Source organism: Dromiciops gliroides, chromosome 1 (genome assembly GCF_019393635.1).
Source record: "Dromiciops gliroides isolate mDroGli1 chromosome 1, mDroGli1.pri, whole genome shotgun sequence".
Taxonomy (NCBI): domain Eukaryota; kingdom Metazoa; phylum Chordata; class Mammalia; order Microbiotheria; family Microbiotheriidae; genus Dromiciops; species Dromiciops gliroides.
Window position 1 is genome coordinate 492,655,582 of NC_057861.1, and position 14,483 is coordinate 492,670,064.

A 14,483-nucleotide genomic window follows, 5' to 3' on the forward strand; every position below is an offset into this window, starting at 1 on the left:
AATGTGCTTATTTGTTACAAGGTTTTCATTTTGTTTACACTCCATCTCTCTCTTTTTTTTTAATTGTGGAGGTCTACAGTACTGACCATAAAATAGAAGATGACATTTGAAATTTTGTAAAAAAAAAATGTATAGAAAAAATGTTGTTCCCAAGGAAGCACAGACAAGTAGGATAATTCTGAAACTATGTAGATTTATGATATACTTTGTGTCATTTGAAATTAGATGGGGGTGCCTGTCTCTAGATTTTAGGGAAATTTAGCTGGGGTTTCTAATCTATTGCTACTTATAAATTAGAGGCCATAACACCAGTTTGGGGGCATTAAGCATTTATTAAATCATGTTAAATGTTAGTAAAGAGAGAGCACATGGCTTCTAAAGTTCAGAAGCTCTAAGATACCTAGGATAGAGAGTGACTGCCAGAGGGCAGTGTGGGAGAAAGAAGAGAGCACCATGTTTTTTTTTTTTTAATTAGTGAGGCAATTGGGATTAAGTGACTTGCCTAAGGTCACACAGCTAGTAAGTGTTAAGTGTCTGAGGCTGGATTTGAACTCAGGTCCTCCTGACTCCAGATGCTCTATCTACTGTGCCACCTACCTGTCCCTCTCTCCATGGGTTTTTAATCCTCTCACAGGTAGAGGTGGGTTACTTCACATTGATCCAAGCTAATGGCCAGTAACATTCAAGTCCATTGATTAGAATGACTTGAGGGTGGTCTAGGTGATTTAACTTCCTTTAGGTAGCCAGGAAGATCAATCTACATTTCCTTTGTAATTCTACTGACTCTGGGCTGGCCCTGCAAAACTAGCCAGACTGCCTGCCTGTGTGTGTGTGTGTGTGTGTGTGTGTGTGTGTGTGTGTGTGTGTGTGTGTGTGTGTGTGTGTGTGTGTATGTGGGGCATCTCTGAGTCCCCCAAACACCCCACTATTAATAATTTTCTCACAACTTAAAAACAAAACAAAAATAAGTAGCAAGTACTAGTGACTCATGTATCTATATCAAATCCCCTTTTGTGTTCTTGTATCTCAATAAATGCTCTTTTGGGGTAAGATAAATTTTTCAAAAATTACTATTGCAACAATAGAAGATATATTGAAGAAAAGGGAGACACTTGAGACCAGAGAACCTGAACTCAGTTGTGGAAGATAGAAGAAGACAGATATGGGAGATGGTGTAGAATTAAAAACTATATGATGCATCACTGATTGAATATATGAGGCAAAGGAGAGTGAAAAGATGGCAACAAGTTATGAACTTAATGCCTGGAATGGTAGTGCTGAAGAATGATGGCCTCTAGGTGATAGAGGGGATAGAACAGTGTACCAGGAATCAGAAAGAGCTGAATTCAAATTCAACTTCAGACACTTACTGTTTGTATGATCCTGGGTAAATCACATGACATCTATCAGCCTTAGTTACTCATCTGTAATACAAGAATAATAATAGTATCTGCATTCCAGGACTATTATGAGGATAAAATTAAATAATACATTTGAAATATTTTGCAAACTTTAAAGTACTACGTGAACACGATTGTTCATTATTATTATTATTATTGTTATTGAAAGTAATTGGTAAATTTGGAAGAGTAATGGTCTAGAAGGTAAAGCTAATATAAATCTTTCCATTCACATTACCATCTACTCATACCTGCTCTTTCTCTGGGACTCATTCTGTCCCATTTAAATAAAAAAGGAATAAGATGGGGCTCTCACTGACTAGTTACTGCCCTGGAGCCCAGAGCCCATTTTCTCAGGGGATTAGCTCTGTAACCAGGAGGAGGGCATTGTAGAGGATTATGGGTGGATATTAACTACACCAACAGTACTAACCCTAAATAACATTTGCAAAGTTGCTCTTGTGGCTTCCCAGATAGCAGTTAGATTGTTGTAGTTTATTCTTCATTCTCAAAGACAACCATGACATCAGGGTGATACCATGGCTTGAAGTGAATTGGATTAAAGTGAGGCAGGACTATGCAAAGTCACCAGCCTCACTCTCCTCCAGAGTCATCTGGGTCCAGTGGCAAGATCAGGACAATGGGGGATGACCCCAATTTCATGTTTGAGGCAATTGGGGTTAAGTGACTTTCCCAGGATCACATAGCTAGTAATTGTCTGAGGTCAAATTTGAACTCAGGTCCTCCCAAATTTGGGGCCAGCACTTTATCTACTGTACCACCTAACTGTCCCAGCAGTTGGATCGTATAACTGGAATGACTAAGATCTAGTTTAGAAGGTTGAGATTTGGGAAATCAAATAAATAAGGAAAAAGATGCAGTAGGGGTATATTGATGGATAAATATAGGTAGAATTATATTGGAGAGAAGCCCATTACATGATTTCCAGGGAGAGTGGGATTCTAAGCATACTCTTGCTCCTGAATATTTGATTTCATGTTTCTTATAATTAGGACACAGTCTCAACTCCAGGGAATACTGTTCTAGAGCATTAGTTCTCATTTTTAAGTCTTAGAAATGCTTTATACTCTTAAAAATTATTGAGGACAACAAAGGATTTGTGTTTGTTTGGGTTATAGCTATTGATAATAATCATGTTAGAAATTAAAACTGATAAAGGTTTTAAACATTTGATTCATTTAAAATAATTTAAAACAAATTACATGTTAGCATGAAATCATGTATTTTTATTTAAAAACATATTTTCAAAACATAATTATTGAGAATGGTAATGTTTAAACACATTTTTGCAGATCTCATTACTACCTAACAAGAGAAGACAGCTGGATTCTCCTATCTTTTTTTCTGCATTAAGTCCATTGTGATACATTGATTTAGTTAAAATTTATGAAAAATTACAGCCTTATACTGGTTTCTAGAAGAAAAATTTAGGAGTGTTTTTAATAGGCAAATTATATCTTCATAATTTTAATCCTGAGAACCCCTGAAAGAGTCTTGGAGACCTCTAGTGGTTCCTGGGCAATATTTTGAGAAGCACTGTTCTATAGAATTATGTAGTAAAGTCACAGAAGCTATTAGATGAGATATCATCAAGTAAAAAAGGTTTTGGGGAAAATCTTAAAGTAGTAGTATTAGGTGATTCCATTCTCAGGAGTATGGAAGTAGCTCTTTGTTAACCTTATAACAAGAAGGAGTTCCACTTTGGTGTGGGCATCCAATACCTAAGACTGTAACTTCCAAGATTTATTAAAACAGATTAATACTCCTCACCTCTGCTAATTGATGTCAGCGCAAATAATACTTTGAGAAGAAAATTTTTTAAAATATTGTTGATAGGAAGTTTGGGGCAATAAAATTTAAACCTGAAGGACACAGGTTGTGTTTTCCTCTCTTTTGCCCATTAATCAACAAGTATTTATTAAGCTTTCCCTATGTATAAATATTGTGCTGTGGACTCTGGATACAAAGAAAATCAAAAGCTGCTCCTGCCCTCAGGGAGTTCATATTCTAATGGAAATAACCAGTTATAAATAATATGTACAGGATAGGTCATTTCAAGAAAAACCCTTCCCTTCTGAAATGCAAAGGGCCTCCTTCAGAAAATAAGATTTGAAGTGAAACTTGAAGCAAGTTATATCACAGAGAAGTCTGGAGAAAAAGCATCATCCCACACAGAGAGAGCTTTAACAAACTTTATTGCTACTCACAAAGGGAGGAGAAAAACAGCTGCTGGCAGAGCAAGACTTTATGAGTAGCCTTTATGCCTGCAGTGGAGAGGGAGAGAATCCAGCTCTAGTGAAAACCCATGCCTCTCAGGATTCAAATTTATGTATCATTTGAGACAATGAGCTAGCATAATACCAAAGGGAGATTGCTCTGTTATGTACAGACCAGTAAAAAGAAAAGTGTTTTCTAAATTACCTAGTTATATGAGAGAGGAATAAAGAACAAGGAAGCAGAGAAATTAACTCTAATGTTACCATTCCAGCAAAAGGATCAAAGGGGAGGGTCCTTGGCCCATATCAATCACACCAGTTTAAACAATAGATAAAAGTTATGGGAGTTTAGATGCAGAGGTGAGGAAGCAAAGCACTTCAGTCCTAGAAAGTAGCCATGGTAAAAAGGGAGACAGGAAATCAATGAGAAATCAAGGGGACAAGATATAGACTGTCATGTTCAAGAAACAGTTAATATGCCAATGTAGTTTCATTGTAGGGTGTGTGGAAGAAAGTAACATGTAACAAGATGGAAAAGGTAAGAAGAGTTATAACTATGAAGAACTTTAACTGATAAACAGCGGATTTTATACTCAATTAAGAAGGTACTAGGGAGTCAGTAGAGTTTAGAGTGGGGAGAGGAAAGATATGGTGAGATATATCTTTATAAAAAATCACATTGAAAACAGAATGGAGGATGGATTGGAGTAGAGAGAGACTTTAGGCAGGCAGATAATCCAAATGGCTAGTGTAGTTGTCTATGTGAGACACAATGAAAGCCTGTTACTATGGAATATTCAGAAGACTACTTGGTAGAAATGATTTGACAACTGATTGGTTGTGGAGGGAGATATTCTAAGGATTAGAGGAAAACACAAAGATTACAAACCTAGGTGACTTGGAGGATTGACATTAATTGGGAAATATGGAGAGAGAAGTTGGAGTGGGGGGTATATAATGAATTCCATTTTTGTTATGCTAAGTTTTAAAAGCAAGAGATGCAAAAGAGGGGGTAAATGATTTTGGAAATAAATACCTGGTAAAAACGAACTATGTCTGAAAAAGGTATTTGGGCTTCTGCATCATGTTTTAAAATAAAATACCAGAGATAGATTATATATAATAAATTATATATAAAGTATGATAAGGATGTGTTTCCTCTGTAAATCTATGTAAATCCAATCAAAATTACTTTAAACTAAAAAAATAGGAGAGAGATGCCAATCCATGAATATTCACAAAAATAGATATCATGGAGAGTAGTTATAATAAAGGAAGGAAAATGAAAATTGAGATACACAGATATCTACAGGGCACAAACCCCACAAAAAGAAGGTATAGTAGTAAAACCTTGGGCCTCATATGTTTATACATAAATGAAACAAAAAAGAAAAACCAAAGGTCTTAATACAAGAAGCAAGTTTGTCCTCATAAACACGATGGGCAATTTGTGGAATGACACTTGTGAGAAGACTATCACTCTTTAATTTCTTATTTGTTTATTTATTTAGAATTTTTCCCCACGTTACATGTAAAAAACAAATTGTAACACCAATTTTTATAACTTTGTGTTCCAAATTCTCTTCCTTCCTTCCTTACCCCTCGTTAAGAACTCAAGCAATTTAATATAAGCTATACATGTGCAGTTGTGCAAAACATATCAGACAAAAAAATCTTTAGAAGGATTATCACTCTTGATGGGTTTACTTTATTTGAGAAAGACAGAGACAGAGACAGAGACAGAGAAAGAGAAAGAGACAGAGAAGAAAGACAAAGGGAGAGAAGAGAAAGAGATAAAGGGGAGTTCTGGGATGAAGGCCAATGGAGGGAAAAATAGAAGTGATTTTGTAATTGGAAACCATCACTAGAAATAAATGAGGAACTTGGGAAATAGATCACAAAGCCTATCATAAAAGCATGATAGAGAAGTAATGAAGGACTTCAATTATCAGATATATGCCAAAGTCTTCTCTCTCTGACAAATACAAAACAGCTAATAACTTCCGACTTCTCTCCATTATAATGTTATCTTTGAAAATTGGGGGAAACAAGTAAGTGAGGATATTATTTTCCATATGATTCACATTAAAACATATAGGCTTTAAAAATATTACTTATAGGGGACTGTTTGTTTCATAGAGGCTAGGGGGAAGGCATATTAAAAAATTAATGTGTTATAAAAAATATATCAATAAAAGCATATAAATTCAGCATGGGAGAAATTTTTAAAAATGCATTATGTTTCAGCTGTTCTTAAAATATCAGAAAATAGAATTTTGATTTCAAATAAAGCAATAATATTAATTAATATAAAGAGATAAATAAGGAATCTACATTGCTCATATAGGCAACACACATTAAAGTCATTAAAGAAAAAATCTGGACAATTTGCAAAAATAAATTGATATCACAATGATTGTACAGTTTAATATTCTCTCAGAGTTGAATATATACAAGCAAAAATAAATAGGAAAAATTTGATAAGAAAAAGATTGTTGGGAAAATAGAATTTGATTTGTCTCTACTGAATTGCAAGAGGAAATATTAAAGGAAATGTGTTTATCTGAGCACCCCATATCTTTATTTAAAATATATATATAATGTGGGGCAGCTAGGTGGTGCAGTGGATAGAGCACCAGCCCTGGATTCAGGAGGACCTGAGTTCAAATCTGGCCTCAGACTCTTGACACTTACTAGCTGTGTGACTCTGGGCAAGTCACTTAACCCCAACTGCCTCACAAAAAAAAAAGTAAAATATATATAATGTGATGGGTAATAAAAAAATCATAAAATAAAGTTAAAAGTATAATGAATGTATTTTATATTACATAAAGAAATAAAATATTTTTAATAAAGAAAAATATTCAAAAGACACATACCGAAATAGTGAGTAAATTATACTAAATTGAAAACCAAAATGATCAAATAACAAATCAAAAAGAATAAATAATTATGTTGAATATGATAATAAGACAGCATTTCAAGTTTATGGGACATACCTGAGGTAATGTATAAAGAAAATTTTATATCCTTGAGAACTTATATGGACACAGTTTTTAAAAAGTGATCAATAAACAGCTCACATAATTAAAAAGACAAATTAACAAACCCAAACAGGTAAAAAGGAAAGAAAAATAAATCTTAGAAATTTGAAGATAATTTGGGAAAATAAGTTTAAACTGAAAATCAAAATTAGGAGTTTTACAGTGTTTTTTTTTAAAGATTTATAAGACTGATTAATTATTAGTTAATTATTAACTAACCTGATTTTATTTGTTTGTTTGTTTTTAGTGAGGCAATTGGGGTTAAGTGACTTGCCCAGGGTCACATAGCTAGTAAGTGTTAAGTGTCTGAAGCCAGATTTGAACTCAGGGACTCCTGACTCCAGGGCCAGTGCTCTATCCACTGCACCACCTAGCTGCCCCCAACTAACCTGATTTTAAAAAGAGAGGAAAACAAACACACATATATCTGTACATATACTTATATATCACATATCAAAATTAAAGAAGAGGATAAATTCACAAGAGAAATAAAATATTTTTTTTCAAAAATTACCACAAGCAATCATATAGGTAAAGCAGAAGAATCAAAGAAAGTGAATAAACATCTATATAAAAATAAGATGTTCAAACTAACAACAAAAAATTAGATATCTCAAATATCCTAACTTCTGAAACATAAATTTATGAAGCCATCTACAAATAAAGAGTCAAAGGATGAGATTTACGAGTAAGTTATGTAAAATTTCAAAAGGATAAATAATATAGTGGTTATTTTAAGATAATCTCAAAAACAGACTTTGAAGTCTGAATTTATTTTATTAAACAAATAAGGCCTTTGTGGAGACAAAGTAGGAAAGAGAACTACAAACATATCAAAATGAAATATTAATTTTAAAAAATCTTCACAAGTAGATAACAATACTTCATGCAGATAATAATTAATTATTACCAATTGGATTCATACCATGAAAAGAAGGGTGATTCAATATTAAAGAAACTATTAGTGTAATCAACATATCAACATGTATGGAAAAAGTACCTTATAGGATTATATCAATAGCTACAGAAAAAAAAAAGAAAGAAAAAGGCTTTGATATAATGAATTTCTCATTTATGATTTGTGAACGTGCCTTTTAAAATATAGGCTTGTATAAACTTTTCATTAATAAGATCAAATGAATATGACTTAGAGCTCTCATTATTTATAATGGAGAAACAGCATAAAATTCCCAGGTACAATCAGGGGTAAAATAAGAATGTCTATTCTTCCCGCATTTATTTGACATAAAGCCTGAAAATATAATTAAATGTAAAAAGAGCAAATAGAAAATGATTCATATTTTTAGGTAATATGTTGGTATACTTAAAAGCCCCATGTAATAATAAAAGATTAATGGAGATAATTAATTGAGTTGATGAGATAAAATAATTTCACAAAATAATCAGTATATGTATACATTGCTGAGAGGAAAATTAAAAAAAAATTAAAACCATGAAGCAATTATTACAATATATTCAATATAAATACAAAAGCCATTAAAATATCAAGAAATATGAAGTTTTTTTGGATTTGGTGGGCTTTTGAGACTGCAACTATCTTCATGTATTCTTGGGAGGTGTCATTTGAAAGAGACAGTTGCCTTTTTATAGGTCTGGCGAGAAGAGAATTGGGCAATCTTGAAAGAGTCATGCTCATGGATAGAACAGATATTTTAAGCACTGGAAAAGTAAGGGGAAACAGAGGAAGAGATGTCTGGCTGTAGCACTGTTTAGTCATGCATATCATATGGAGAAAGGAATTATGGGATGGAAGAGCTCAGGGACCAGTACCACATTCCTGATCATTAGTGAACTCTCCTTTGGCTGAGGACCTATAAAGCAGGTAAAGTGAATTATTGTCTTTCAACCTCCCTTTTTTTATCTTAGTAGACAGATGTAGACTGTAAAGTTCTTTGTTCTTTAAAAGTATATTTTTCCCTGTTACAAAGCTATGATAAAATTTGACTCATTTTAGGTACTTTTGATTCATATATGTTCTTAATTGAAAACTGAGCCCACATAAGGGAGGATTGGTAGTTTTGGCATGTAGAAATATATAATAGACCACGTTTCAAGTCCTGGTCCAAAAATTATATACTGGCTTTATAGAAATAAAGGGAACTGAGTAGCAGTAGCATTATTTAGCATGGTTGAGTAATGTAAATTTAATAAAACTATAATATGATTCAAATAATTTATAGAATTAGCATAATAAAAATCCAATGGATGATTTCTAAAAGAAGACAAAGCAAAAAAAAAAAAATAAACCACATTTAGTTGGAGGAACAAAACATCTAGAATATCAGTTGAAATACTATAAGTTATTTGAAGCCCATTAAAATCACAAAAGTAGATAGATGAAATAGAATGGATAAGCAAGTAAGAAGAACATTTGAAACTAGCAGCTTAGTCTTTAAAATTACTGAGGAAAAAACTCTTTTAGGCAAAAAAAATTCTTCTGGAAAATAAAAAAGTCATTTACTAGAAATTTGATTTATATTAACATCTAACATCATATACTCTACCAAGCTCAAAATGAGTGATACTAAAATATAAAAAAGCACAGCATTAAAACAACAACAATAACAAATTAGGATTAAGCACCTTTCCTCTCTATGGCCAGGAGTAATATTTTTAGCCAAACATGGACAAGTGGACATAATAAAATCAAAATAAACAGTTTTGATTGCACGGTTTTAAATAAAATGAATTGAGAAAACAATGAAAATAGAATGGAGAAAGATATTTTCATAAAATAACTATGGCAGAAGTCTTGCAACAGAGATAAATAAGGACTGGATATAAATAGTTAACACCTAGAATTAGATAAGGTAGAGATAGAATTTAGAAAAAATGAAAACTTTAAGTAACAATTTGGAAACCTGCTTCAAATGCTAGTAGTTACAGGAAGGGAAATTTAATCATCTTTTTGCCCCCAACTCTGAAAAATGTCATTATGTTTTAAGTGAATGGTCATTGTTGGAGGATCTATGGGAAGATAGGCATGCATACATTATAGGTTTAGCTATAAATTGATTTAATGCTTCTGGACACCAGTATGGAATGAAGTTTTAAAATAATAACTCATCTATATATTTCCCTTGACTCAGTGATCCCAGTTTTGAGCATTTAGTCCAAAGAAGACAGAGACGGGTCTATTATGTATCAAAATATTGAGAGCAACAATCTTTCTAGTGTTAAAAACAAACAAACAAAAAAACCTGGATACAAAGCATATGCCAGTATGTTAGGAGAATCACTGAAAATTCTATGGCTTATAAAGGTACCAGAATATTATTATGCAACAAGAAATCATGAATATCATAAAGTCAAGAAAATATGAGAAGAGTTATAGAAACTGATGCAAAATGAGAATAAAAATATACATAAAGATTGAAACTAGTTGAATGTAATAATAAGTAAAATGAATCTCAACTCCAAATAATTAGAAAACCAGTTAATGTCACATGTAAGAGAAAATTAGAAATAGCTTCCTCCTCATGTCAAAGAACCAAGGTCCCCTGGGACATAATTTTGAATTTATTATCAATCTTCTTTCAGTAGCCTGATGAAGCTATAGACTCTGTTAGAATAATGTTATAAAAACTATTATACTAAATTAGACATACTAAATTAGACATACTAAATTTCAGTTAAAGGTAGTAAAAACAAGTAATATTCCCTCATCCAATTTATGAACTCCTGAATTAGATCTGTGGAACAAAGGTTAAGAATCCCCATTTAATTGTTTTTATTACTATATGGGACGGTTGAATTATTTGTTTTCAACAAATGACTATGATGAAAAGAAAAAAGAATCATTAAAAGTCACTTTAAATATTAAATTTTCTCTAATAACTCTAATAGGAAAACAAATATAATTTCCTTAAGCATTAGGGCTGTTGGTTGTGTGGTTTTGTGGGGTATGTGTGTGTATGTGTGTTTCTTTCCTCAGTACATTTACACATAGTAGGAAATGAGTCAGAAGCATGCATTGTCACAGAAACCAGGAAAAGAGAACATAATTAAAAAATAATGGGTTAAATTATAATTTTATCCCTCCCAAATCTGGAGAATAAAGACTGTAAAGAAAGTTTTTAGTTTTATAATTGTATAGTCTTATGTAGCCTTTAAGAGGACAGTTTCAGTGAAATGTTAGGGCCAGAAACTTGATTATAAGGTTCCATGGAATGAGTTGTGGATGAATTAGAAGCACTAAGTATGGATCCTCTTTTCAAGATGTTTACCAGTGAAAAGGAAATGAGAAATGAAGCTATAATTTAGGAGGTCTCCATGATGAGACTATATATATATATATATATATATATATATATATATATATGTACATGCATATACATATATTCATGTGTATATATATATAAATACATGCCTATATATTCACTTTTCCTTTAAAAATAACAATTCCTAAATACTGGAAGTATCTAGATATAGTCCAGATACAGAAAGAGAGAAGAAAATTTCGTGAAAAGGAGGGATGGATGGAATAAAGGTCTTGAAGACATGTGAATGAATGAAATCATGTGTTTACGTGAACAGGGTTAGTTTTGGAAAGAAAAAAAATACAGATTTTACATTGAAACAAGTGCAACCTATGGAAAGGGGGAAGGATGATGTTTGATTCTAAAGATTTTTATATGAGATTCATGGAGACATCCTAATGAAGATATTGAGTAAGAGGCAAGTATGAAGTAAAGATAAAGACAAAAAAAAATTAGATGTAAAGGAAGTAAATTAAAAGAATTCAAATGACACAGTGGATAAAGCACCAGCCCTGGATTCAGGAGGACCTGAGTTCAGATCTGGCCACAGATACTTGACACTTACTGGCTGTGTGACCCTGGGCAAGTCACTTAACTCTCATTGCCCCACCAAAAAAAAAAAAGAATTCAGGGAAGCTGGTCTATGTCTTTATAATAAAGTAGGGGGATAGGTCATCTTCTATAAATCAGGAAAGTGGGATTTAATATAATTTGGAAAATTAGCAAAAGATAAATAAAAAGATTACTGAACAGTAAAGAAGGCCTAGTTAAGATTAAAAATCACAAAATTATACTGGTGCTGTTTTGTATAACTTAATTTTGGAGACCAAAGCTTGGAACACTAAGAAGAAGAAAGTCATTACATAGACCAACTATATTGGCATCCATACTTCATCAAGAACACATTAATGAAAAATTGTTGACCTATTTTTTCTTCCTTATAGTTCATTTTTGTTGTGAAAAGCTGGTGTCTTTATTATTTTTTAAACCTTCTTTACATGTATATATGAACAAAACAGAAATAATACACTCATGACCCTATCTTCCTCAGGCAATTTTCATTCACATATCTAGTAGAATACAACATGTACATAAGAAGAATAAGTCAAAGAAGTAAAAGGAGAAAACTATCTTCATGTACTCTGTGTGTGCCTGTTTATGTGAGCGAGTGTGTGGGCATGAGTGCCAGGGGTGGGGGAGATATAGGTTTAGCAAATTGAGAAGAATACAGCAACTGTTGGTTTAGAACAGGATAAAGATCACGTTCATTAGAGATGAATAAATGACATAGGTTGACAAATGAGAGATATTATTGGAGATGAAATTTTCATGGTTTGAAATCTTGGAAATAAAGCAACGTCTTGTGATATGAATGTAAACTTTGCTGGTAGATGATTGATATGAGGTCATAATGGATATTTTCAGCCTCAGGTTGTACTAACTAGCTGCGTGACTTTGGCCAAGCAACTAACACTTTTGTTTCCTAGTTTTCCCTTCTGCAAAAGTGTGTTTGCCTGAGACTTAATTTATTTTTTGAACAACAGAATTCTATAATCAAAGATTAGTGGTTAAATAACTCTAAAGGACAGTCTCAAATTGAACAATGTAATCTGAATTGCAGGAAAGGAAATAAGAAAGTGAAAAGATATGTCTAAATGTAGATATACCCAAGGCTCTATTTTGGGACCTGTTCTCTAGTGTCACATTCTCTCTCCATGACCTTGTTAGTTCACAGTGGTTTACTTAACTTTGGTGATGATTTCTAAGGCTATATTTCCCACCTTAGTCCTAAACTCTAGTCCTCCTTCACCAAATTCTGGACATTTTATACTGAATTGACCCCAAAACAATTTAAAATCAACATGTCCAAAATAGAACTTATTATCTTTTCCTCAAACCCACATACTTTGTGAACTTATTTATTTCTGTTGAGATCACCACTATTCTTCTAGTTATGAGGTCTGTAACCTCTGTGTCATCTTCTACTCGTCATTCTCTTCCCTCCCACATATAGACAATATTGCCAAATAATATTATTTCTATTCAACATACCTCTCTCTGGCTTTCTCTCCTGTCTGTCTCTCTCTTTCTCTCATTCAATCATTCCTTTCTCTCCACTCATGCAACAACGTTAGTTCATCCTCATCACCTCTTTCCTGTACTATTGCTATAATCTCCAAAAGTATCCCCTGCCCCAAATTGTTTCCCTCTTCATTATTCACACAGCAACCAAGTTCTTTTTTCCCCTAAAGAATGACTATTATTCATCTACACAAAATATTTTCAGTAGCTCCCTTTTACTGTGTAGTGGATAGAGGGCCAGACCTGGAATCATGAACACCTGAGTTTAAATCCAGCTTTAGACACCTACTAGCTGTGAGACTCTAGGCAAGACATTTTGTCTTTGCCTCAGTCTCCTCATGTTTTAAATGGGGTTAATAAGAGTACCTACCTCCCAGGGTTGTTGTGAGAATTAAATGAGATAATAATTTCAAAGCGCTTAGCACAATGCCTGAATAAGTGCTATATAAATGTTAGCTATTATTATTAGCTATTAAATTTTTCCACATGGCATTTAAAGTCTTTAACAGTCTGGCTCCAACCTACCTTTCAAGACTTATTGTACATTATTCCTAACCACATATACCGTGGTTCATTCAAATTTTCTTCATGCCATTCCTTAAACACATCACTCCATTTTTTGCCTCCTTGTCTTTGACTCAGTTTATCCCCATGACAGTTGTTTGAAATAATTCCTAGTTTTCTTCAAGATGCAGTTAAAAAGCCACCTTCTCCATGAAACCTTCCCTGATCACCCTGGATTTTCATACTTACCTACCCCCCAATCACCTTCTATGTATTTTCTATGTGTCTATGTAAATACATGTTACATCCCCAGCTAGAATATCAGCTAATGGGGGGTGGGGACTGTTTTAATATTTGTCTTTGTATCCCCAGAGACTAGCAGAGTCCCTTAGATGCTTCAGCAAATGCTTATTGGTTGATTTATATAAAATTACCATACTTGAATATAAATTTATTTGTAATCCCTCTTCAAGTTTGAAATAGCAGTTGATCAGGATGATTTAATGCCTCCGAATTTTAATGGGTTTCACAGTTTTATTTGCATTCATATGCTATGATCAATACATAGGCTGAACATGAATGGTAGGAGTTCAAAATCTCCAGGATATCTTGTCACTCTATCTTATTTTTTACCTGCAAAGAGCCAGCACCTGGTTACACATAGATGAAGAATGAGGATTATGTTAACAATTTTATTAAACTTTTTCATCTTTTTACTTTTGTTTCTCCACCCATAAGACCTTTAAACATTTGTTTTTATGTCATTCGATTCAACAGTTCTTTATTGCTAGGCACACATTGCCAGGCAAAGAAAAGTAAAATAGTCTGGGATTCAAAAGCTTTCATTCTTTTTTATTTTATTTTTTACATTCTACTATATACATTACATTCTACTGTATACATTTTCCCTTCCTATGATATTCTTTTATCTTTCTT